Below are 11,881 nucleotides of genomic sequence, written 5' to 3'. Positions count from 1 at the left end.
ATAGAGATTGCTGTGTTTCCCTACTCTGTAGATAGTTAGTAGTTGCATCTGTGCTATGGTCGCTTTCGACTCAATTCCCGCGCGTGCGCAGGTGACGATCCTCCCGCTTCAACGAATCACTATTTGATTGCAGAACCAGAACTTTTACGGCTCGGAAGAAATTATTAATTACAGAAGCCAATCGATTTTACTGTTTATTGAAAGTAATATCGTCTTTTAACAGTAATTATTGTGTGTTCTTTATTTGCTCAAACACATACTGGACGGAAACTTCACCAGCGTACTGGTCGAGAATCAGAACATCAAGACAGCCTTTGATAATATTGAAGAGCGCCATCATCGCCGGTTTTCTTTTTTTACTGAATTTTTGTTTATTGAGATTCCTCTGCTTTATGAGGGTACCTTTTCAATGTCATTAGACATTTGCATTTCCTGCCTGAAGGTCATAAAGATTGTCTACTCGCTGGAGGAATGCATTGTGTACAGTTATACCATTTGCCAGTATTGATCTGTTAATTAAATGGTGTTCTTCCGAGGAGGACTGAAACACAATTTTAACGTGTGTGTGCGGGTTTTGTTTACAATCTGAGTCAGAATATGTATATAGTCGCTGTCAATCCCTGTAACAGAGTGTTGTAACGATAACTAAGTAAAGTGCGTCATACTCGCGGTGAGAGAATCATGATTACAGCATATCTGTGTCCAATGAATAGGATGCTAAGGAGTTGAGTCACAACTGCAAAGTAGGTGGTCCGATTGATTGCTTAATTTCGTAATTGTACAACACTATGTCACTCTATGCAGTTAAGAACAACAATCTGCTGTAGAAGTGAATGTATTGAGTGAAGTCGAAATGTTTTAACGTCATCGGGAATACTGACTGTGTTAGAAAAGACGAAAGAATGCTGCATCAGACACGGTATGTGTTTAGTTGACCTTTGGTACAATATGTTACCAAGTGAAACGTACACGAAGTGACCTGTTGCATTTAACGATTGCGCTACATCAGCTCTGTTCCACCGCTCCCTGCTTAGTTATCGTTGCATGATGTTTGAGTTCACAAAATAACATCTTCCCAGGAAGAATATTATCTTCAATCATAAACTGCACAATTCCGTAGATGATCATAAACAATGCAGCGCATATTATTCAACAAAAAGATATTATAGCAGTGTTGTGTTCAATGTCAAAAACACATTTTGGAGTCTGTATGTGACCTTTACATATATATAATTAGTATTATAACCAAAATTGTCAACCTTAGAGAACGTTGTTTTCTTTGAGGCGCTGACACGAAACAGGGGTGGCGGCAGCTGTGTTTGACTGTGGGGGCGAAAATGTTATGGGAATGTCAAGCGACCTTTCTTGGGGGGCCGGGGGTAAGTAAGTAAAATAAAACTTTATTGACATTGGGTATTAAATTGATTACAATAAAGTAAATATGTTTTAGAAAAAAACGTACAATTAAATGTTGCCCCGGGAAAATTTTGAAATGCTGTTTCCTGCATTTTTGGTAGACTAAGCACATTTTAATGGTACACTTAGGTATATTTCTCTTACGTTTTATCGACAAATAAAGATGAGTGTTTCACCTTATTTTATCGTGGGGGCGATCGCCCACGGTGCCGCCGCCACTGCGATAGACAATATTGTTACATTTAAACTGATACAAACAAGCGTTGCTGACGTCACTGTCAGACGCTGGAGTAAACAATTACTAATATTGATATTCCCTAATTTTTTATAACTTTATGTAAAATAAAACGGCATGCAAGAAAAATGAGGTATATACATTTATTAACAAAAATACATCCATATGGAAATATCTGCTTACAACTGTTTTTTAATCCGTGTCGAAAACGTGCACAAAATGGTCAATCTGTGCACGTTTTCGACACGGCTTATCAGCCACCTCAAGTGCCAAATCCATAAAATAAACAACCAATGTCAATAGAGTAGTCTAGGTGTTAAAAATGGATTAAGTATTGGCAAACCAACTTCTGCTTAGGTTTGTTTCTAAACGCATGCTTTTTGGTACATTTAGTCATCTTTTTTTGAACTCAGAAGCCCCCAAAACCTAATATTACATGTATATACAAAAAAAAATCCGTCGAGATTTCACGTGTTCCCCGTAAAGGGGTTGCTGGCTGTTCCCTACCGGACTCCCTCCCCGATAATACTAGAACTAATGGTACTACACAATCATACCATGTCCTCACTTGGTGAGGCATGTCAAGCTATAAACGGGCAACAGTACTCATTTCGCCCAATCTCCCAGTTTTATCGCATTTTAATCAACCGCATATCACTTAATTTTCGACCGCAAAACAACCATATTTTCATCCCTTTCTTTACTCACTCGCTTATTAAAAACACTTAGCGCTTGTCCAAACACTGATCACTAGCAAGTGAGTTGCCGAAATGGTTGCTTTAGTGCTAAAGTTTGAGGATTCAACGAGTATTTAATTTCGAACGACACTCCCAATGCATCACACTTTGTATCGTTTGCGAACGCAACTTGAACTATGACCTCTTGTTATGTGAATGTTCCACAATAAGCTGATAGAGCAGGACTGTGTACCGTTTGCATCCAGGGCTGCTACCTCGTTTCAACAATAATATTCTCGAGACTTTTACGTGATATAGGCAATGCAAACTCCTTAGGGCAGAGAGCAGAGAAACCATGCACAGTTGGAGGCGTGGCTTGTTCAGCATTTTGTCAATAACAAATCACAAGACTTTTACCGAACCACATCGAGGTCACGACTCGGTTAGCCTTGCTCAACTGGTTCGTAACCAGTCTTGTGATTGGTTGTTGACAAATGCTGAACAGGCCACACCTCCAATGGTTTCGTGCGTTCGGACTAACCGTTAGGAATTCCTAAATCGAGTCAATTTGTGTAGTTTTCTTGATTTATTCTGCAGATATCGGTAAAATGTAGGTAAGGCTTTGGCGAAATTCGAAGGAGCAACTAATATTCTTCAACCTGGTATTTTTTTTAGATTTTATTTTTTATTTTTTTCGTCTGTTTTTTCGAGTTTAAAAAATGTGAGCTGGCTGGAGCCTTCATCCCTTGTCTATTTCTTACACTAGATACCAGCCGATACCCCCCCCCCCTCCGCTCATAGAGACTGCGTATTACAGTTGATTATAGTTCCTGGGCTCCCCGAGGTGATAGTTGGTCTGATTTATCATATAGCATTACAAACAGGAAGTCCTCCGCATGAGTCAGAGTACTAATATACCCCAGATCACAGTCCCTCAGTTTTTATGAATGGTCTTGCTATGGCTTGTGGGTAAGAATAGAAAATGCATTTCGATGAAGTTGTGATTATTCAGATTTTTAACAACGAATTTTTACTATTGAAATGAAATCACACGTCTGGGGTGAATTGTTAATAGGTGAAGTGATGTTAAAAAACAGAAGTTGTTCATCGTCTTGCGTACACCGCAACAACAAAGGATTACTTTTCATCACAGATCTCCAGTGAAGATAGTGTTGTCTGGACGTAACACAGGGCCAAAATTGAGCCCATGTGAACACGCCACACCGCGTTATTACTTCCAGACACGGCAGAAGGCATGGATCAGGAAAACATTCTGATCCGGTGGTGGTTTACGACGCACTGTTCACCATAACGCTTATGGATATTTTAGAGCTTTACAGACACAACAATTATCTGTTTATTAGTTTAGTGTACTACATTCATGTTTAGATTTGTGTAATAAGTACATAACCACAAAACACATGTTGTCTTGTCCCTGATTAGCTCAGTGTCAGGTATATATGTCTGGGTTTTCGTGGGTGGCGACACAGTATTAACGCGTCATGTGTGTATCTATGTTTAAATAAAAAAAGTAGTCAATTTTGCGGCGCCTCAAAGGAAAAAATACGTGTCAGCGACTTTCTCCAAGTAATGTGATGTTATGTTATAATACTGTCTCCATGCGTGAATATCACAAAATAACGGGCCGTGCTGTGTCACATTGCATTGTTGACGTAAACATCGGATGATTTGCGTTATAAATATCCTGCACTGATTTGAATACAACAAAATATTTCCCAATAAAAACGAACTTTTTTATATCGCACTGAAATAAAACTCGCACGCCGTAATTCACAACATCGTGACCACGCAACTTTAATAAAACGATGGATCGGCGATACAGTTTCCAAAGTGAATTATCATTACGTCTACGCATTCTACAAATATTAACAGCTATATTTGTAGTAACAAATTGGTTTATATATAGCCGGAGTTCACAACTTTGACAAAACGTTGATAAAACGCTGGATCGACGGCACACCGTTTACTAAATAAAATACCATTACGTCAAACCTTCGAGATCAAACTGTGTGAATATAATTAAGACGCTTTCGTTGACTTGAACGCATTGGCACTAAATACAAATTGGTAATCTCTAACAGAACAGGAATCTCGGCTCTCTGGACCAATTTTTATTAATTTTTCACCGGGAAGCTACATTTTCTAGTACTTGACTAGTTTAACCTGTCCGTATTTAGACAGAAAAAAACAATGATTCCGGTTGACCTCATTAAGAGCTATTTAGTGAAATCGGCAGAGCTCCCGGGAGCTTCGCGGAGCTCCTCGGGGGACATAGTAGCTCCCAGGAGTTCCGCGGGTACCGGGCCGGAAACTGCTTGTTTGATAGCATAATCTGCTTAGGGGAGGTGATCAACATATTTACCTAAATTTTAAGTATTAGGAATTTATTTTTGTTAATTACAACTACAATTGAAAATATAGCTTACATATACCTCCATGCATATTGTGACATATTGACATAGAAGCTTTGATTGCAACAAATATTGCGAAAGATTATATATGTTAGATTTTGGCGGTAGGTACTATATATATTGTCGCCCTGACTACTAGCTAGTTCTTTACGTCCGAGATCTAATGAGGTCAAAGTTAAGATAAAGAAACATAAACCAACATCACTTGTATGGCAATATTCATTTTTCCTGATGTCTCCTCAAATCAAATATTATCCCAACACAGATGGGAAATGTGTTATTGGTGATGGTTTGTTATCGCTTTAATGAGTTAACAATTTGTTTACTGTTGCTGAATGACCAATATTATTGATATAACCATTTATGTGCCAAAGTCAACTTTCACAAAACAAACCTGCATAATAATTAACTGGCACTTATGGCTATCTGGGTAGAAATTGATTAGGAAGTTATAGAAAAAAAGTGTCAACATATAACTTAAAAAAATCAAATGTTTTTCTTCATTGATTAAGCGTTTAGCGAAACAAAATGATAATCATTTTGTAAATTGTAAATTCAAAACTAACTGCGACTGAAAATTTCTGTTGGCGTCATTGTTTTGTATATCCCTGAAAACATTTGATATATAGCAACAATTATTGTTTTCTCAGTTTGATTTTTCCCCTTTATTACCTCATTCAGTTTCAACAGTTGGTAAAGATGTTTAAAATATTAATCGCGAGCTTGTGGAATATAAAATATAGCTGCAAGCAGCAGCAATGTAGTGGTTCGAATCTATAGTGATTGTTATAAACACACTTGTGATTGTAATTTAGTGAGTCTGATATTTTAGAAACAAGTTTTTATCGATAGGCTGGATGGAATAGATATGCTATCCAACAATCTGATGTACTGTGTAGAAATTAGGTGGTTAAGTATTCAACATTCCTGGTAAAGTGACAGTTAAGGAATGGCTTGTCTAGGTATAAGTGAAGTTGAAATAGGGTAAGTAGGTCACCCAGGAATAGGATGGAGAGACTCTTTGGAAATAAGGTAAGGAAATCATCCTGGAACCATGGTATGTTCAATTCAGGAATACAGTTAAGAGATAAAGTGTGTGACCAGTTCAGACATGAGTGTAGACAATTCAGGGCAATACTGAATAGAATGTGCAGAAAAATAGATAGGTAGACAGTATAAGAAGAGATAACAGTTCAGGTCCATGGTAGATAAACAGTGTGAGAATATGGTGAAATAGCAGTTCAGACACAGAGTGAGTAAAAATGTAACAAACTGTTTCAAACTGTGCACGACTATTTTGCATTTACGGTGAATAAATCATGAGTGGGTATATCGTCCCGGAATTGCGCTATCAAGATGCTAAACAGGTCCGTAACAGAGTAGGTAGACTTTTCAGCCATAGGGTTGGTAGACTGTTTGGGTATAGAACTGATGATTGTACAGAAATAAGAGTTGAAAAATAAAAGAGATAAAGTTCTTGCCAGACTGAGTTAACAGCGAGGATAGACAGTTCAAGAACAGATTAGGTGGACTGCTCAGAAATTGGGTGGGTTCACATAAATCACTTGAATAGAATGTCCAACAATCGGACACTTTGGAGTGCTTGAATATGGTAAATAGATCAGTGATAGAAGGTTTGAGTAGTTTTACTAGTGATTGAAGGTGTGTGTATGAGAAATTTTTACAATTGTATAGTTGCATTAGTGATTCATCATTTGTATATTGTCGCATACGATTTGTTTACCACTTCCGTGTGACTGAGAATGTTCTAGAACCATACTGTGTCTGGGTGGAATTTCTAGAAGTTGGTTGAATAGGTAATAGGACACTGTAGAAGGTAATGGAACATTCTAGAAATTTATAGTAAGTTCCAAACTCATTATGTATGCTGATGTAATGGTCTATTTATAGACAGTGTGGGTATATCAGATCGGAGATCTCGCTGAATTGTATTGGAGTTTAAGTATCTAGTTATTGGAGTAGTGGAGTTTTACCGCGTTATTGTACTTGATGTTTGCAGAGTATAATAATACCAGTATCAGTAATGGTGACGGTTTTTGTATAACCACCACAATTGATAGGTCTGAACAAAATCTATGTTGATGGACAGTTTGTATAGTATCATCAGTGATAGGTGTGTATAGTATCAATAGTGATAGAAGGTTTGTATAGTATCATCAGTGATAGGTGTGTAAGTATTACTAGTGATAGAAGGTTTGTATAGTATCATCAGTGATAGGTGTATATAGTATTACTAGTGATAGAAGGTTTGTATAGTATCATCAGTGATAGGTGTGTATAGTATTACTAGTGATAGAAGGTTTGTATAGTATCATCAGTGATAGGTGTGTATAGTATCACTAGTGATAGAAGGTTTGTATAGTATCATCAGTGATAGGTGTGTATAGTATCACTAGTGATAGAAGGTTTGTATAGTATCATCAGTGATAGGTGTGTATAGTATTACTAGTGATAGAAGGTTTGTATAGTATCATCAGTGATAGGTGTGTATAGTATCACTAGTGATAGAAGGTTTGTATAGTATCATCAGTGATAGGTGTGTATAGTATCACTAGTGGTAGAAGGTTTGTATAGTATCATCAGTGATAGGTGTGTATAGTATCACTAGTGATAGAAGGTTTGTATAGTATCATCAGTGATAGGTGTGTATAGTATCACTAGTGATAGAAGGTTTGTATAGTATCATCAGTGATAGGTGTGTATAGTATTACTAGTGATAGAAGGTTTGTATAGTATCATCAGTGATAGGTGTGTATAGTATCACTAGTGATAGAAGGTTTGTATAGTATCATCAGTGATAGGTGTGTATAGTATCACTAGTGGTAGAAGGTTTGTATAGTATCATCAGGGATAGGTGTGTATAGTATCACTAGTGATAGGTGTGTATAGTATCATCAGGGATAGGTGTGTATAGTATCACTAGTGATAGAAGGTTTGTATAGTATCATCAGTGATAGGTGTGTATAGTATCACTAGTGCTAGAAGGTTTGTATAGTATCATCAGGGATAGGTGTGTATAGTATCACTAGTGATAGAAGGTGTGTATAGTATCATCAGGGAGAGGTGTGTATAGTATCACTAGTGATAGAAGTTTTGTATAGTATCATCAGTGATAGGTGTGTATAGTATCACTAGTGATAGAAGGTTTGTATAGTATCATCAGGGATAGGTGTGTATAGTATCAATAGTGATAGAAGGTTTGTATAGTATCATCAGTGATAGGTGTGTAAGTATTACTAGTGATAGAAGGTTTGTATAGTATCATCAGTGATAGGTGTATATAGTATTACTAGTGATAGAAGGTTTGTATAGTATCATCAGTGATAGGTGTGTATAGTATTACTAGTGATAGAAGGTTTGTATAGTATCATCAGTGATAGGTGTGTATAGTATCACTAGTGATAGAAGGTTTGTATAGTATCATCAGTGATAGGTGTGTATAGTATCACTAGTGATAGAAGGTTTGTATAGTATCATCAGTGATAGGTGTGTATAGTATTACTAGTGATAGAAGGTTTGTATAGTATCATCAGTGATAGGTGTGTATAGTATCACTAGTGATAGAAGGTTTGTATAGTATCATCAGTGATAGGTGTGTATAGTATCACTAGTGGTAGAAGGTTTGTATAGTATCATCAGTGATAGGTGTGTATAGTATCACTAGTGATAGAAGGTTTGTATAGTATCATCAGTGATAGGTGTGTATAGTATCACTAGTGATAGAAGGTTTGTATAGTATCATCAGTGATAGGTGTGTATAGTATTACTAGTGATAGAAGGTTTGTATAGTATCATCAGTGATAGGTGTGTATAGTATCACTAGTGATAGAAGGTTTGTATAGTATCATCAGTGATAGGTGTGTATAGTATCACTAGTGGTAGAAGGTTTGTATAGTATCATCAGGGATAGGTGTGTATAGTATCACTAGTGATAGAAGGTTTGTATAGTATCATCAGGGATAGGTGTGTATAGTATCACTAGTGATAGAAGGTTTGTATAGTATCATCAGTGATAGGTGTGTATAGTATCACTAGTGCTAGAAGGTTTGTATAGTATCATCAGGGATAGGTGTGTATAGTATCACTAGTGATAGAAGGTGTGTATAGTATCATCAGGGATAGGTGTGTATAGTATCACTAGTGATAGAAGTTTTGTATAGTATCATCAGTGATAGGTGTGTATAGTATCACTAGTGATAGAAGGTTTGTATAGTATCATCAGGGATAGGTGTGTATAGTATCACTAGTGATAGAAGGTTTGTATAGTATCATCAGGGATAGGTGTGTATAGTATCACTAGTGATAGAAGTTTTGTATAGTATCATCAGGGATAGGTGTGTATAGTATCACTAGTGATAGAAGGTTTGTATAGTATCATCAGTGATAGGTGTGTATAGTATCACTAGTGATAGAAGGTTTGTATAGTATCATCAGGGATAGGTGTGTATAGTATCACTAGTGATAGAAGGTTTGTATAGTATCATCAGGGATAGGTATGTATAGTATCACTAGTGATAGAAGGTTTGTATAGTATCACTAGTGATAGAAGGTTTGTATAGTATCATCAGTGATAGGTGTGTATAGTATCACTAGTGATAGAAGGTTTGTATAGTATCATCAGGGATAGGTGTGTATAGTATCACTAGTGATAGAAGGTTTGTATAGTATCACTAGTGATAGAAGGTTTGTATAGTATCATCAGGGATAGGTGTGTATAGTATCACTAGTGATAGAAGGTTTGTATAGTGTCATCAGGGATAGGTGTGTATAGTATCACTAGTGATAGAAGGTTTGTATAGTATCATCAGTGATAGGTGTGTATAGTATCACTAGTGATAGAAGGTTTGTATAGTATCATCAGTGATAGGTGTGTATAGTATCACTAGTGATAGGTTTGTATAGTATCATCAGTGATAGGTGTGTATAGTATCACTAGTGATAGAAGGTTAGTATAGTGTCATCAGGGATAGGTGTGTATAGTATCACTAGTGATAGAAGGTTTGTATAGTATCATCAGTGATAGGTGTGTATAGTATCACTAGTGATAGAAGGTTTGTATAGTATCATCAGTGATAGGTGTGTATAGTATCACTAGTGATAGGTTTGTATAGTATCATCAGTGATAGGTGTGTATAGTGATTTTTAATAAGCAGTTTGACAAGGACAAGTAACGTAAATGAAAGCAATAAAACGTACAACGTTAAGCTTTGGAACCCTGCAAGTAGGCCAGTCTCACTGGTTCTCACCACAAGGAGTTACGATCCCCCTACCAGTACCAAAACAGAAATAAAACACACAACAAAGTTTAAAAACTACGTGATAATACTACCAGTTGATTTATTCGTGATGAAAAGTGGACATGATTTAAAATGACAGTAGGCGGGTTCAGTGTGTGAAAAAACAATACTTTATTTGAGATTTGACAGTCACCCGTGACACGACGTGGCGGAGCGTACTCAGGCCACCCAACGTAGCTAACTGGAAGCTTGGTGTTTATAGAAACCGACCAAAACTTGAAGTGAAAATCAACGTGATATACATAAAGTATGTCACCCCACGAAGCCGACTTAAAGCCGGTTACACCAGCACCTATGGGTCTTCTCAACTGTGACGACCTTACCCGTGAAAACAATACCAATACAACAGACTGGTCCAGGAATATTAACTTGTAGCAGACTATAAGCGTACTTCTAAGCAAACAGCAAGCTCGTCATTGTGCACCGTACATAACGCATCGCATATAGCCCACTTATTGATAAAAACCTGTAATTTATTACTTATTTTGAAAAAGTAAAATTCGGCTTTTAACCTTGAAATGAAGCGCTGCTTAAAGATTTCAAGTGGTTCGATTACGCCATTTTCTTGGCGTTTGTTGCGCCTACTGATGTGGATCGAAATCTTAGCAGTACAGACAATATAATTAAATAAGTTACGTGCTTGACGAGATACGAATAAACCAGATCTACCAGTTTCAATTCCATTGCACTTGATGTTTATTTCTATGGGAGTGGCAGTCTCTTGTTTTCTATTGTTATGGTAATCTCGTTGCCATATTTACTTCAAGATAAATCCAATTAAATAATTTCCCCTTTTGTTAGTATCTCGGACACTGCTGATCCAATTTAGCTGAACTTTGGTATACATGTGCAGTTGAATAGACTGAAGAGGAATTATAATTCTGTAACATTAATTAGGTTACTGATCAATTAATTTTTTGTTAATATCTTATGAACTAATAGTCGAAATGACTCCAAACTTAGTATAAACAAACTTTATATTTTCTTACCAGGTGTGCACTATGCAGCTTAATTAACAATCTCATTTGCATATTTAATTAATTTTGAATTTTTTTTGATATCTGTGAACTTGGTTTTAGCATACTTTATATTTCCATATAAGATATGCACTATTGAGATGCAACTTAATTAATTAGCTTATTTGCATATTTAATTAAACATCTATCGATAGTGTTATTGACTAAACATGGTATAAGCATACTTATACATTTCCATATGAGCTTTGCACCATGCCATATAGAGTTTCAATTCAATTAACGGGTTCTTTTGCATATTTTATTATTTTGATGTATATATCTCGTGAACTGTTAGTCCAAATGTGACAAAATTTTTAATAGCGACGTAGTGTTTAGCTATAAGAAATGTACTCTTGATTATTATTAATTTAATTTAATTTAATCAATGTGCTCATTAGTATATTGATTTTTGAATTTTTGTTGATATTTTGTGAACTGTTAGTTTAAATGTGACTAAAAAACATACTGTGTATTAATCTATGAGGAATGCACCATCGAGTTCCACTTAATGAGTCGCTTTGCAGGTTTAACTGATATTTAAGTTTTGTTAGTATCTTATAAACTACTGAAATTTATTGTGACTGAACTTGGCAGGTGATGGGTATAATATGTAGTTATGAGTTGCCACCTAATTAATAGCTCATTTACATATTTAATTGTGTTTTTATCTCCCTCATACATGGGAGCATTTTTTCATTGTACATTGCATTGAACTAATTTATATTGTTGCATACAAATATTTATACTTGATTCTAGATTATGTAAAATGAGTTTGGTAACTACCCTG

This window comes from Saccoglossus kowalevskii, chromosome 4 (genome assembly GCF_978046115.1).
Source record: "Saccoglossus kowalevskii chromosome 4, keSacKowa6.1, whole genome shotgun sequence".
Classification (NCBI taxonomy): domain Eukaryota; kingdom Metazoa; phylum Hemichordata; class Enteropneusta; family Harrimaniidae; genus Saccoglossus; species Saccoglossus kowalevskii.
Note: the sequence above shows the minus strand (reverse complement) of the source record.